This window comes from Rhinopithecus bieti, unplaced genomic scaffold, assembly GCF_001698545.2.
Source record: "Rhinopithecus bieti isolate Rb0 unplaced genomic scaffold, ASM169854v2 scaffold_37505, whole genome shotgun sequence".
NCBI classification, from domain to species: Eukaryota; Metazoa; Chordata; class Mammalia; order Primates; family Cercopithecidae; genus Rhinopithecus; species Rhinopithecus bieti.
The window spans coordinates 824783-840774 of NW_016815797.1; the positions used below are offsets into that span (position 1 = coordinate 824783).

At 38.7% G+C, this 15992-nt stretch overlaps 1 protein-coding gene across 3 annotated transcripts in view; it reads right to left on the reverse strand.

Annotated features, from left to right (window-relative positions):
* Nucleotides 1-15992, reverse strand: part of CENPP (centromere protein P) — a 279336-nt gene that overhangs the window by 152249 nt on the left and 111095 nt on the right. The window lies entirely within an intron of this gene.

The window sequence follows — 15992 nt, forward strand, 5'->3', positions numbered from 1 at the left end:
AACTCCTGACCTCGTGATCCGCCCGTCTCGGCCTCCCAAAGTGCCGGGATTACAGGCTTGAGCCACCGCGCCCGGCCTAAAACTAATTTCTTAAAGCCTTCAGTAAATGTTCATTACCAACTTGATAGATGCTACTCATAAGAGCTGGTTTGGGGCTATAGCAAATGCTTTTTTTTTTTTTAATTATTATAACCTGATTTAAAATCTCTGTAAAATGTGTAGTGTTTATATAAAATCTGTAACCTGCATTTTAATGATCAGCTATTATAAGCTTTTAATAGTATGAAAATTGTTAGGCTATATAACATTGCCACTTCAACTCTAAGGAATATTTTTGAGATATCCCTTTGGAAGATCTTGCTTGGAAGAGCCTGGACACTAACAATTCTACACCAAATTGTCTCTTCAAATACATATGGACTGGATAACTCTGAGAAACACATATAGTATAATAGAATAAGCAGAACATCAAATTAAACAGACAGAAACTGAAAGCTCTATATAAATGCCCAGAGTTCTTTATGTATTTCTTATTGGCATTCAACAGAAGTAAAATCAGAAAACAGGGAAATTTTCATTAAAAATATTGGTTTGAAATAAAATATTTGTGCTTTGATCTTATTTTTCTTCACTCACCCAGCAACACAAACTATTCTTCAGAAAACTCTAATCTATATATAACATTTTTAGAGCAGTATTAATATAAATTATTATTTTTTGTTTTGTTTTGAGATGGAATCTCGCCCTGTATGTAGCCCAGGCTGGATGGAGTGCAGTGGCCTGATCTCAGCTCACTGCAACCCCCGCCTCCCAGGTTCAAGTGATTCTCCTGCCCCAGCCTCCCAAGTAGCTGGGATTACAGGCACGTGCCACCATGCCCAGCTAATTTTTTGTATCTTTAGTTTAGACAGGGTTTCACCACGCTGGCCAGGCTAATCTCGAATTCTTGACCTCGTGATCTGCCCGCCTCTGCCTCCCAAAGTGCTGGGATTACAGGCGTGAGCCACTGAGCCTGGCCTAATGTAAATTCTTAGTAACAATACTAAAATACACCGTGTAATTCCCATGCTATGAAAGATAATCACCTTTATATTAAACTACCTCAAAAACAAGATTTTAAATAATTTGGGGGTGAGGGGCAAAGAATAACATTACAGATATACAAGAGATGGAGAGTTTGGATTCTGAGATTAAGAATGGGTAAATATACTCTTCAGAGTGGAGTTACTCAATTTTGGCTCCCTTGATATTTTGGTCATACTTTGTGGTCATTCATTTTGCGGTCATTCATTTTGGTCATTCTTTGCGGCAGGGGCTGCCCTGTACATCTTTTAGTAGCACCCTGGTTTCTACACACTAGATGGCAGTAACACCTGCATCCCCTGCCCCCCAAAGGTTTTTGTTTTTTATTTTGTTAAGAGACAGAGTCTTGCTCTATTGCCCAGGCTACAGTGCAGCAGTGTAATCACAGCTTACTGTAGCCACAAACTCCTAGGCTCAAGCAATCCTCCTGCTTCAGGCTTCCAAATAGCTGGGACTACAAGTGCATACCACTGTGCTCAGCTAAGTTTTTGTGGAGACAGGGTCTCACTTTGTTGCCCAGGCTGATGTTGAACTCCTGGCTTCAAGTAATCCTCCAAGCCTTAGCCTCCTAAAGTATTAGGATTACAGGCATGAGCCACTGCGCCCGTCCTCCCCTCTACCTCTCCTCTACAGTTTTGACAATCAATTTCTCCAGATATTGACAAATGTCACTGAGGGGAGTGGTGGAAGGTAGGGCAAAATCTCAGCAGGTTGCAAACAACAGCTTTACAGGAAACTTAGTCAACTTCTAAAATCTCATACTTGGAAACCTAGAACAAAACTGCTACTTTTTTGAGCAAAAAACGAGGGAAGATCATGGTATGAGTAGAGGGATGATGACAGTATGATTTTAATAATAAAGGTTAACCACCAGTAGTGCTACAACCAGTAGTGCCCAGGGTTGCAGAACTTTGGCTTGGAAATCCAGTTCCATTTATAGTCTTGGGCAAGTCACCACCTCTCTGAGCCTGCTTCCTCACCTATGAAGGGTAGGGGTGACAACACTGAATAAGGTTGCTATGAAGAATAAATGATAAAAATATATATGCAATGCTTTGTAAACCATAAACATTTACAAAGAAAAATAAAAGATCATGAAGTCCTTAAAGACAAAAGAAAACAATACTATAATAATCACACAAAAATTAAAATATTCTAAAGTTTCAATTGTTTATAAATGAAATAAACTTTTCTACAATGTAACAAAAAATTGTGATATCATGGCACTTATAAGAACCTATGTAAAAGTTAAAAATGTTTATTGACATTGAAAAAACCCAACATCTTGAAATTAATCATTAAAATCATAAGGTAAATACTAAGGTTAGAATAAAAAACAGATTTATGTATGATCTGAATAGTGGAGCTTAAAGCAGCTAAGTTAATCTTTTATAAAAGAAACGACAAAACCAAAATTTTAAAATACTGGAAATGATTCTTGAAATCCCTGCAATTAATTTACTGAGGTTTATGTTTGTCTTTTCCATCTTACAGCTGTTAGCCACTTTTGGTTTTAAGTTTGCAAAAAACAAATCACTAATAAAAATCATAAACAACCAAACTTGCATTAACATTTACTGCCACAAACACATTTTATGGTGAATACAAAACATTACCCACTGGAAAAATCCACTGAAGACTGAAAACAAGTGACTTACTATTTACTGGGTTTATGACGGACTAATTACTGAAGTGATTTTCTTTATCATGAGGTATTTAGAAGTCACTAAAACAAAAACTTTTTTTTTTTTTTCTGAGATGAGGTCTCTCCACAAATTGTCCAGGCTGGTCTCAAACTCTTGGGCTTAAGTGACCTTCCTGCCTCAGACTCCAGAGTGGGTGGGATTATAGGCATGCGCCACCACACCCAGCATTCCAAAAGCTGTTTTTAAAAAATTTCAATTTTGTTCTCCCTTAAGCTGCCATACTATTTCTTTCATTCACAATTCTATTACTTTTTGAAAGAATTGCCTTACCTTAGTATTACCTTTCTACTCACATGAACCTTAATCTGTTGCAGCTGACCTAACGATTCTCCTGAATCTATTTTACCAAAATTATCTTATACAAATAACATTAAACAATAATAGCTGATTTTATTAGTCCATTCTCGAACTGCTATAAAGAAATACCGGACACTGGGTAATTTATAAAGAAACAATGTTTAACTAGCTCATGGTTCTGCAGGCTGAATAGGAAGCATGGTGGAGTCTGCTTCTGGGGAGGCCTCAGGAAGCTTCCAGTGATGGTGGAAGGAGAAGGGGGAGCAGCATTTCACATGGCTGGAGAAAGGGGAGGTGCCACACACTTTTAAACGACCAGATCTCATGAGAACTCACTCACTATCATCAGAACTGCTCCAAGGGGAAAATCCACCCCGATGATCCAACCACCTCCCACCAGGCCCCACCTCCAACATTGGAGATTAAAATTTGACATGAGATTTGGGTGGGGACAGATCCAAACCATATCACTGACTTTTAAAGAACATTTTCAGACATTCTTACAAATGCCTTACTTTTAATCCGTACAATAACCCTATGAGGTACTTTTACTTATATCTGTTTTTTTAGGTGTAGGAGCTAAGGAAATTAAATCACTTGTGGCAGATCTGGGATTTGAATACAGCAGTCTAGTTCCATGCTTTTAACTATGATGACACATTATTTTTCTTGAAAATCTCTGGTCACTTTGAAATCGCCTTTGCAAATATATCAATGAGAAAATTATGACAGTAAAAAAGATCTGAGCTAACCCAGCCTCCATCTTCCCTTTCCTTAAATTATTACTGTACTATTGGGCTGAGCTAACTTTGGAAGACATTTAGGCTATAGTTTAAATGATAACAGACCTTGCCCAAAACTCATCTTCTTTTGTAAAGCCAATGAAAGGCCATGAACTTGGGGAAGAGAAGAGACTGATTCTGCTAAGGTGTAGACATAGATTGTCAGCCATTCCTGCAAATAATATAACTATTGTGGACTGGCTTTTTGAGATACCTTTCCAGGTGTTTTTGCATGGCTGACAACTATGGCTTCACCTGGACCTTCCAATCCCACTCCTGTGGCCCCATCCAGAAGCAATTCAGCCCACAGGAGAACAGCTTACACCTGACTAGAGATGAAATCCTATGATTTGCCCCAACCAACCTGCCACAAGCCTTGCCTCCCTGACCACTTCCCCAAAACTGCCTTTGAAAAACCCCTAACCCTCAGGAGTTCGAAACCAGCCTGGCCAAAATGGTGAAACCTCATCTCTACCAAAAATACAAAAAATTAGCTGGGTATAGTGGTGGGCACCTGTAATCCCAGCTACTTGGGAGGCTGAGGCAGGAGAATCGCTTGAACTTGGGAGGCGGAGGCTGCAGTGAGCAGAGATTGTGCCACTACACACCAGCCTCCTGGGTGACAGAGCAAGACTCCGTCCCCCCAAAAAAAAAGAAAAAGAAAAAGAAAAGAAAAAAAAAGAAAAACCCCTAACCCACAAGATGATTTGCGTACTAACTCCATCTCCCACGCGGTGTGGCCAGCCTTGTGTCTATTAAACTCTTTCTTTACTACAATGCTGTGGTCTTCATTTGTGCAGCTGGCTGGAAGAAACCCTCGGGCGATTACAACTTTGCTAACACACATTATGCTTTTCTGGTTGTCCTTTAGTGGCTAATGTTCCCCAATATCCTTCACTTGGTCTCTTCTCTCTATTCCCTAACAATTTCATCCATTGTAATCATTACCTTTGGGGTGGGTCCTTCAAAATCCACATCTCAAACACTTACCTCATTCACAAGTAGCAAATTTTCAGAAGCAAACTTAAACATCTTGTGGCATAAAACGCAATCAAAATGAACATCATAAACAATTTCCTTCACACTCATAAGGTCCCTATTAATTCTGTTTTTCCTCCTAGCTGTGCAGGTTCTAAACTTCTAGGAGTTGCTCAGCTGATTTCTAATCTTCCTGCGTCTCTACGGACAAGCAGGTGCCAGGTCCTGCCCTACCTTCTCATGCTTCTTGCATTCATTCCTTCCTTTTTATCCTCAGTCACTGTATCACAATCACATTCTTATTGGAATATGTGAAAGGAAAATAAAATCTCCGGACCCCAAATTCACTATGCCTGGGGTCTACAACCCTAGGGTCACGGACCATAACTGGTATGAACTGGAATACACAGCAGGAGGTGAGCAGTGGGCAAGTGAGTAAAGCTTCATATGTATCTACAGCCACTTCCCATTGCTTGTGTTACTGCCTGAGCTCCACCTCCTGTCAAATCAGCAGTGGCATTAGATTCTCATACGAGCGAAAACCCTATTATGAACTGCACATGTGAGGGATCTAGGTTGTGCTCCTTATGAGAATCTACTGTCTGATGACCTGTCACTGTCTCCCATCACCCCCAGGTGGGACCATCTAGTTGCGGGAAAACAAGCTTAGGGTTCCTATTGATTCTACATTATGGTGATCTGCATAATTATTTCATTATATATTACAATGTAATAATAATAGAAACAAAGTGCACAATAAATCTAATGCAACTGAATCACCCTGAAACCATTCCCTCCTCCCTCATGCTCATCTGTGGAAAAATTGTATTCCACAAAACTGGTCCCTGGTGCCAAAAAGTTTGGGGTCTGCTACACTATGTTAAAGAGGAAAAGTAAAGCTCGAAGCTGAGTCATGCAAGAAACTCATTCCTTTGTTTTGAAACATTTAGAAGGCCAGATGTCCCCACAGGTAGCTACTCTGTTTACTTTATCTTATGTAAAGTGCTGATTTACTGAGCTGAGATGAATACATAGTTGACTATTCTTCCAGCCCTCCCTTTTTCCTTCCATCTCTTCATTCCTTTTTTTCTTTCTTTCTCTCCCTCCCTCTTTCTTTCTTTTTCCTTTTTTTTTTTTTTTAAGAGACAGAGTCCCACTATGTTGCCCAGCTTGGTCTGTTCTTTCATATTCTCCAGAGGATTTTAGATATCTTGGTTGCAAGGACTGTGTGTTAGTCATCTTTGCATCTTCTCTCTCCCTCCCCAAGGCTAACATGATGCCTTGGTTCAATATATTTTTCTGAATGAAATCACTGAATGATGCTTATTAGTGAAGGAAAAGAAAAAAATTTTATTCACACCTTAGGAACACAATGTGTTTTTATCTGCTATATTCTTCTTTCTGTAGTGTTCTGATAAAAGTCTTACACCATTCTTTTTAGAGTTACCCCAGGTTGGTGATAGCTCAGATGCTATTATAAATGATCTTTTAAAGTTTTATTTTCCAATTATGTATTGGTAGTATATGGTAAAATTGATATTTTATATTGAAATTATAATCAGTAGTCTTGCTAAATTCACTTATTAATTCTAATAGTTTGCTTGTATATTCTTTTGGGATTTCATAAATAAAATTATGTCTACTGTAATTAGAGTTAGTTTTTATTCCTTTTTCCCCTACTTTTCTACCCTTTATTTCTTCTTTTCTGTATCTCACTGCTAGGAGCTCCAGTATAAACCTGAATAGGAGTGATGAAAGTAGACATTCTTGTCTTGTTCTCAATTTTTGGTGAGAACAGAGTTGAGTATTTCCTCATGTTATGTTAGTGGTATTTTTGTGGATACCCTCTATCAAATTAAGTCACCTTCCTAAAATTTTATCATGATAATGATAATGGTGTATTTAATTGTACCAATTTTTTTTTTTTTTTTTGAGACAGAGTCTCGCACTGTCACTCAGGCTGGTGGAGTGCAGTGGCGCAATCTCAGCTCACCGCAAGCTCCACCTCCTGGGTTCACGCCATTCTCTTGCCTCAGCCTCCCGAGTAGCTGGGACCACAGGCACCCGCCACCACGCCTGGCTTTTTTTTTTTTTTTTTTTAAGTAGAGATTGGGTTTCACTGTTTTAACCAGGATGGTCTCGATCTCCTGACCTCATGATCTGCCCACCTTGGCCTCCCAAAGTGCTGGGATTACAGGCGTGAGCCACTGTGCCCGGCCATATCAAATGTTTTTTATTTACTAAGATGTTCATATAATTTTCTTTTATTCTGTTAATATTATGAATCACAATGGGCTTTTTCAAACCAATTTGGAGTTCCTGGTACAAATCCCACTTGATCATAATGGAGTATCTCTTTTTTTCTTTTCTTTTTTTTTTTTTGAGACAGATTTTAATTCTTGTTGTCCAGGCTGGAGTGCAATGGCACGATCTCGGCTCACTGCAATCTCTGCTTCCCAGGTTCAAGTGATTCTCCTGCCTCAGCCTCCCAAGTGGCTGGGATTACAGGCATGCGCCACCATGCTCGGCTAATTTTTAAATTTTTAGTAGAGATGGGTTTTCTCCATGTTGGTGTGGCTGGTCTTGAACGCCTGACCTCCGGAGATTTGCCCACCTTGGCCTCCCTAAGTGCTAGGATTATAGGTGTGAGCCACTGTGCCCGGCCTCATTTATATATATATATAAATTTTAACTTATAATGTTTTATTTACTATTTGTGGTTTACTGGCCTACAATTTTGTTTTCTTGTGATGCTCTTGCCAAATTTTGGTGTAGGGGTTATTTTGGCCTTAGAAAGAATACCTCCCTCTACTTTTTAAAACATTAACTACAACACAATTACCATACCAAAAAATAATTGACAATATTTCCTTATATCATCAAACTCAGCAAATGTTCAACTTGCCAACTATTCCACAATTTTTAAACTCGTTTGTCTGTTTGAGTCAGTATCCAAACAAGGTGCACACAGATGTCATAAGTTGACAAATGTTTTAAGTCTTTGTTTTTGTTTTGCTTTGTTTCCTAAGAGTCTCACTCTGGCACCCAGGCTGGAGTGCAGTGGTGCGATCTCGGCTCACTGCAACCTCCACCTCCACGGTTCAAGTGATTCTCCTGCCTCAGCCTCCTGAGCAGCTGGGACTACAGGCACGTGCTACTACGCCAGGCTAATTTTTGTATTTTTTGTAGAGGTGGAGTCTTGTTATGCTGCTCAGGCTGGTCTTGAACTCCTGGGCTCAAGTGATCCGCCTGTCTCAGCCTCCCAAAGTGTGGGGATTACAGGTGTGAGCAACCACACCTGGTCAATATACCTTTAAGTCTTTTTCAACCTATACATTTCCCCTTCATCCCTTTTTTTCTTCCTTACATTTTATCTGATGGAGAAACCAAGTTGTTTGCTTCACCAGGCATTTCCCACAGTCTAGATCTTGCTGATTGCGTACTTGTGGTGTACTTTAACATATTTCTCTGTCCTCTGCATTTCCTATAAATTAGTAGTTGAATCCATATTGTTGACTTCTTATAAATTTTCTATTGACGTTTAATATATGTAAAGTACATAGATGATAAATATGTAGCTTAATTTTAACACTGTAGTTACATGCCATGTAACTAACATCCAAAAGTATGACTAATAAAAGATGAAACTTCATGCACTTGTTTTTTGTTAACCTTTTCTTAAACATACATATAGCTCACATTTATTTCAATGTTTCATATTAGATATGTTTTGCGTCTTTATTAGGAAGTTCGGTGACGATTTTATAACCAGAAATATGCCATAGGAACTTAACACTTGTTTGGTAACAATTAGCCTATGGTAAAATTGGTTTCATTATATGTCATTTTACTTAAGGTCTCAGTTTCAAAGAACCCACTGATGATGATAAGTGAGGACTTACTGAACAATAGTCTTGGTTTTACAATAGGGGATATGTTTCAAGACATCCCCTGTAGATGCCTGAAACCACAGCAAGTACAAAACCTGATTGTTGTCAACCAAAACACATTTCTGTTCACGTCTTCCACTCATAGATTTAATGCCTTTTCCCTCTTAACTAAATACTTATGCATGAATTGTGATCATAACTTTCACAGTTTGAGGTGCAACAGGAAACTAAATGAGTTTCTTTTTCCTTCTTCACAATTTTACAGATAGGAGATTTGGTCTTACCACAGATCTTAGCACTTTCACCACATCATTCTTTTTCTTTCCTTATTAAGTTGAGAACCTTTACTTTTTCACTTAAGGGAAGCACTTTATAGATCACGCTTGTCCAACCCACAGCCATGGCCCACTGCAGCCCAGGATGGCTTCGAATGTGACCCAACAGAAATTCATAAACTTTCTTAAAACATGATGAGCTTTTTTGGGATTTATCTATTTATTTTAACTCACCAGCTATCACTAGTGTTAGTGTGTTTTATGTGTGGCCCATGACAATTCTTATTCTTCCAACGTGGTCCAGGGAAGCCAAAAGATTGGACACCCCTGTTATTGATTCTCTTTGACATAAGGGTTACTATAACATAAGCACTAGGATACCATGACAGGTGATCTAAGAACCCTAAGTGACTAACGGGAAGGGAGTGTATACAGTGTGGATATGTTGCACAAAGGGATGATTCATGTCCTGGGCTAGACAGGGCTGGACAACACGGGACTTCATCAGGCTACTCAAAAGAGCATGCAATTTGAAATTTATGAATTATTTCTTTCTGGAATTTTCCATTTAATATTTTTGGACCATGGTTGACCATGGGTAACTAAAATGGTGGAAAGCAAAACTGTGGATAAGGGGAGGCCACTGCAACTATTAATTTGAATAAACATAAGTAACAAATTCTCCATATTCACCACGCTTATCCATACTTACAATCATTTCAATACTTTGAAGACCAAAGAGTTCCTTTCACCCAAATGGTACTAGTAGCAATATTACATAATTCTACAGAAAATATAGAGGGGATCAGACCAATAAGACTCAAGGGCATTCCAAGAATTTTAACATGGGATTGAGAAAGAGGACTAGATACAAAGCGATATCCCATAAAATAATAGGAAGACAAACAGAAGGTGGCATAGAAAGCCAAAGGAGCCACACAAGTTTAGATGTGGAGCAGTTTCATTGAAACCTCTTCATTTTAAGATTATAAAACTGATTCTCCAGAGAGACAGGTGACTTAAGACCACCAACTCATGAAAAGCTGTGGCCAGGGCCTCCCACAGTCAGCAACTGTGACTTTATAGCTAGTGTGGGCTGTGGGGAGGGGTGGTTTCTACAATCTCGTGTTTATTTGGAAACACAGAATAGCCTTATTATTTCTCCACATATTTTAAAAATATACACATTTTATAATTATTTTTCCCAAAAATAAGCTCATAAATTTACTGAAAAAATACCTAATTTTCACCATAGGAAGGGCAGTTCCTTATTCTAGATAAGTTATAGAAGTCTGAAAGATAAATATAGACATCAAGCCAGGTCTACTTTAAAATAGTCTTAAACGATCTATTAATTATATTTTAAAAACTTAAAAATTTAATTTTAAAAAATGTTAAAAATTTTAAAATTTTAGACAATAGCATCTAACTAGAAGAAAAAATAATAACACACAATCTGACTAACAAAAATACTTAGGAAAACAAAAAGACGAAATATTTGAAAACTAGGACAAACAGAATTGTGCTTCATATACAAAAGAATCTAAGTCACTTCACCGTACTGGAAAACCTTAATAAGAACAAAAGAACAGCACCACACATTTACTAAGGCCATACCATGTAACAATAACAAATGAAGCAGATTATTGATTGATTGATTGATTGACTGATTGGTTGACTGAGATGGAGTCTCGCTCTGTCACCCAGGCTGTAGTGCAGTAATGCAACCTCGGCTTTGCAACCTCTGCCTCCCAGGTTCAGGAGATTCTCCCACCTCAGCCTCCCAAGCAGCTGAGATTACAGGCACATGCCACCATGCCCAGTTAACTTTTGTATTTTTAGTAGCAACAGGGTTTCACCATGTTGGCCAGGCTGGCCTCGAACTCCTGACCTCAAGTGATCCACCTGCCTTGGCCTCTCATGGTGCTGGGATTCCAGGCAAGAACCACCACACCCACTCAAAAATGAAGCAATTTAAATGCAATGTTTAAACACTAAGCACTCAATCATCATGAAATCTTATGATGATAGATGTAGATACACCAATCTCAAAAATTATATGAAGATGCAAAGGACTTAAAACAGTGAAAACAATTTGGAAAAAGAAAAACAAAATTAGAGGATGTATACTCCCCAATGGCAAAACTTACTGTAAAACTACCCTAATTAGGAGAGCGTGAGACTGGTATAAGGCAGACACATACATCAATAGAACAGAACTGAAGATCAGAAACAAACCTGCACATTTACGGTTAACTAATTTCTGGCAAAGATATTAAGACAATACAATGGAGAAACAATTGTCTTTTTAACAAATAGTGCTGAGACAATTGGATATTCACATGCAAAAAAGTGAACTTGGATCCTAACCTCACACCACACACAAAAATTAAATCAAAATAGATCATAGACCTAAACATAAGAGATAAAACTTATAAAACTTCTGGAAGAAACAGGAAAAAATATTTCAGACCTTAGGCAAAGAGTTCTTAGACTTGACACCAAAAGCACGAATAATAAAAGATAAAAATTAATAAACTGGTCCCAGTGCAGTGGCTGATGTCTGTAATCCCAGCACTACGGGAAGCTGAGGTGGGAGGATTGCTTGAGCCTAGGAGTTCAAGACCAGACTGGGCAACATAGGGAGACCTCATCTCTACAAACAATAAAAAAAATTAGCCAGGTGTGGAGGCACATGCCTGTGGTTTCAGCTACTCAAGATGCTGAGGAGGGAGAACCACTGGAGGTTGAGGTGGGAGGATCACTTGAGCCTGGGAGGTTAAAGTTGCAGTAAGTTGTGACCGTGCCATTGCACTCCAGCCTGGGCAACAGAGTGAGACAGTGTCTCCAAAAGATAATTTATAAATTGTACTTTATAAAATTAATATTTATGTGTCAAAAGGCTACTAAGAAGATGAAAAGCCTGGGCACAAGGGCTCATGCCTGTAATCCCAACACTTTGGGATGCAGAGTGGATCGCTTAAGCCCAGGACTTCAAGATCAGCTTGAGCAACATGGCAAAACCCTCTCTACAAAAAATATAAAAATTAGCTGGGTGTGGTGGCATATGCCTGTGGTCTCAGCTACTCGGGAGGCTGAGGTGGGAGGATTACTTGAGCCCAGGAGGTGGAAGTTTCAGTGAACCAAGAACCTACTACTGCATTCCAGCCTGGGCAACAAAGCAAGACTCTGTCAAAAAAAAAAAAAAAAAAAGAAAAGAAAAAAGAAAAAGACTAATCATACACTAGAAGAAAAATATTACAAGCTATATATTTGATAAAGGACTCATATCCAGAATATAAAAGAACCCTTACAATGTATAATAAGACAAAAACCCAATTAAAAAAGGCAAATTGGGGGCTGGGTATGGAGGCTTATGCCTGTAATCCCAGCACTTTGGGAGGCCGAGGTGGGTAGATCACTAGGTCCGGAGATCGAGACCAACCTGGCTAACACGGTGAAACCCTGTCTCTACTAAAAATACAAAAAATTAGCCGGGAGTGGTGGTGGGCGCCTGTAGTCCCAGCTACTCAGGAGGCTGAGGCAGGAGAATGGCGTGAACCTGGGAGGCGGACCTTGCAGTGAGCCGAGATCGTGCCACTGCACTCCAGCCTGGGTGACACAGCAAGACTGCCTCAGGGCAAATTGATATACAGTTTTAATGTAATTCCTACCAAAATCCCAGCAAGATTTACTTTATTTATTTATTTTTGAGATGGAGTTTTGCTCTTCTTGCCCAGGTGGGATTGCAAAGGCATGAGCTCTGCTCACTGCAACCTCTGCCCCCTGGGTTTGAGTGATTCTCCTGCCTCAGCCTCCTGAGTAGCTGGGATTACAGGCACCTGCCACCATGCCCGGCTAATTTTTTTGCATTTTTAGTAGAGATGGGGTTTCACCATGTTGGCCAGGCTGGTCTTAAACTCCTGTCCTCAAGTGATCCGCCTGCCTTAGCCTCCCAAAGTGCTGGGATTACAAGTGTGAGCCACCACATGTGGCCAGATTTCTTATAGACACAGACAAGATCATTCTAAAATTTATGTAGAAAGGCAAAGGAACTAGAATAGCCAAAACAATTCTGGAAAAAGAATACAGTGAGAAAAACCATTCTACTTGATTTCAAGACTTATGATACAACTACAGTAATCAAGACTAGGTTGTGTTGTCAGGAAGACAGACATATAAATAAATAGAACTGAAAAAGAAAAGTCAGAGATAGCATTGAGTGCAGACAATTTATTTTTGACATAGGCACCAAAGCAATTACTGAAGGAAAGACAGTCTTTTAAACAAATGGTACCAGAGCAATTGAATATCCATAAGCAAAAAAACCTCTCAAACCCTATATAAACATTAACTCAAAATGAATCATAAAAGTAAAATGTCAAGCTATACTTTTAGAAAATAACATAGATGAAAATCTTTGAGAGCTAGGACTTTGTAAAGAGTTCTTAGATATGACACCAAAAGCATGATCCATAAAAGAAAAAAAGAATCAATAAACTGGACTTCACCAAAATTTAAAACTTTTGCTCTGTGAAAGATACTAAGAAGATGAAAAGGCATGCAACAGAATGGAGAAAATCTCTGCAAACTACATATCCTACAAAGGTACTCCTAGTTCTAGTATCTAGAACTCATGAAACTCAATAACAAATGAACAATTCAATGGGAAAATGGGCAAAGGACATGAACAGACATTTCACTAAAGAGAATACACAGATAGCAAATAAGCACATGAAAAGATTCTGAACATCATTAGCTACTTGGGAAATGCAAATTAAAACCACAGTAATATATCACTACACACCTATTAGAATGGCTAAAATAAAAATGTGTTAAAACAACAAATGCTAGTGAGGATGTCGAGAAACTGAATCACTCATACACTGTGGGAATGTAAAATGGTACAGCTGTTCTGGAAAATAGTTTGGCATGTTTTTAAAAACTAAACATGCACTTACCATATGACCCAGCAATTATACCCTGGGCATGTACCCGAGAGAAATGAAGACTCATGTTGACACAAAACCTGTACATGAATGTTTAGAACAACTTTACTAGTATTAGCCCAAACTGGAGGCAGCCTAGATGTTTTTCAGTGGACAGTTAAACCAACAGTGGTACATCTATTTCATGGGATATCACTCAGTAATAAAAAGGAATAAACCAGTGATACATGCAGCACCTCAAATGAATCCTCAGAGAATTACGTTTAGTGACACATTTCCAAAAGGTTGTATATTGTATGATTTCATTTCTATAACATTCCTGAAATAACAAAACTGTAAAAATTGAGAAAAGATGAGTGGTTGCCAGGGGCTAAAGATGAAGGGGGAAGAGCAAGAGATGTACCTATAAAAGGGCAACATGTGAAACTCTTGCAGGGATAAAAATGTTCTGTAATTCTACTATCTCAACTTCAATATCCTGATTGTAATACTGTACCATAGTTTTGCAAGATGTTATCATTAGGGGAAACTGGGTAAAAGGTACACGGGATCTTTCTGTATTATTTCTCATAACTGCATGTGACTCAATAACGAAATCAAAATAACATTTTAAATTAAAAAGTAAATGACTGCAGTAGAATCTAAGGTAATAGGAGAAATCAACACCAGGGCCCACTTGAGAATGGTTTTATAAAATGGTCAGACAGTATTTTTAATCACTCTGAACCTTGGGGATTTATAAATAAAACAAAATGAAAAATAAGGGTTATAAAGACAAACCTCTGAATCTTGAAAAAGATGACTGTAGATTGCCTGATAAGAGTTTCATCCCTGGACTATGTCTACCAAGCATTGCCAAAACACATCTAAGGTTGTACACAGTGTACAGTATACTTTGTATTTTATTTTATTTTTGAGATGGAGTCTCGCTCTGCTGTCCAGGCTGGAGTGCAGGGGTGTGATCTTGGCTCACTGCAATCTCCACCTCCCAGGTTCAAGTAATTCTCCTGCCTCAGCCTCCTGAGTAGCTGGGATTACAGGCGTGCACCACCATGCCACACTAATTTTGTATTTTTAATAGAGATGGGGTTTCGCCATGTCAGCCCGGCTGGTCTTGAACTTCTTGAACTCCTGACCTCAGGTGATCTGCCCGCTTCAGGCTCCCAAAGTGCTGGGATTACAGGCGTGAGCCACTGCACCAGGCTCAGAAAACTTTTAAAATATTAAGGTTTGAACCATCTTGCATCTCTGGATGTTTTCCTCCAAATTTAACAATTTCTTTTTTTTTTAAGTTTTACTTTTCTGAATGAGATTTTATCCCAATATTTGTTTAAAAGATGATTCCTTCTCTGCTGACTTATCTTTGGCAAAAATAAATTAATCAGAAATTTGTAAGCCTACATCTGAACTTTATTCCACTGCTCAAGTGTCTATCCTTTTGCCAATACTTATATTTATTTAGATCTTCCTCAATGTTTGCAATTTTCAGCATGCAATTCTTACACAAATCTTATTAGATGTTAACTAAATATTTCCATCTCCAATTATTCATTCTTTTTCTTTGAGACAGAGTCTCGCCCCGTCGCCCAGACTGAAGTGCAGGGGCACAATCTCGGCTCACTACAACCTTGGTCTACTGGGTTCAAGTGATTCTTCTGCCTCAGCCTCCCAAGTAGCTGGGACTACAGGTGTGCGCTACCACGCCCAGCTAATTTTTGTATTTTTAGTAGAGATAGGGTTTCACCACATTGGCCAAGTTGGTCTCGAACTCCTGACCGTGTGATCCACCCACCTCAGCCTCCCAAAGTGTTGGGATTACAGGGGTGAGCCACCACGCCCGGTCTCCAATTATTCATTCTAGTATATAGAAATAACGTTGATTTTTGTACACTGACTTCAATCTTTGCAAAGCTAGAATTACTGTGCTTTGGGAATGATATTTAAAGGAAGGTGAGCACAAAGTATAAGATGTGTATTTTAAACAGTTGATGTTTAAAAAAATGTATACTTTTTTTTTTTTTTTTTTTTTTTT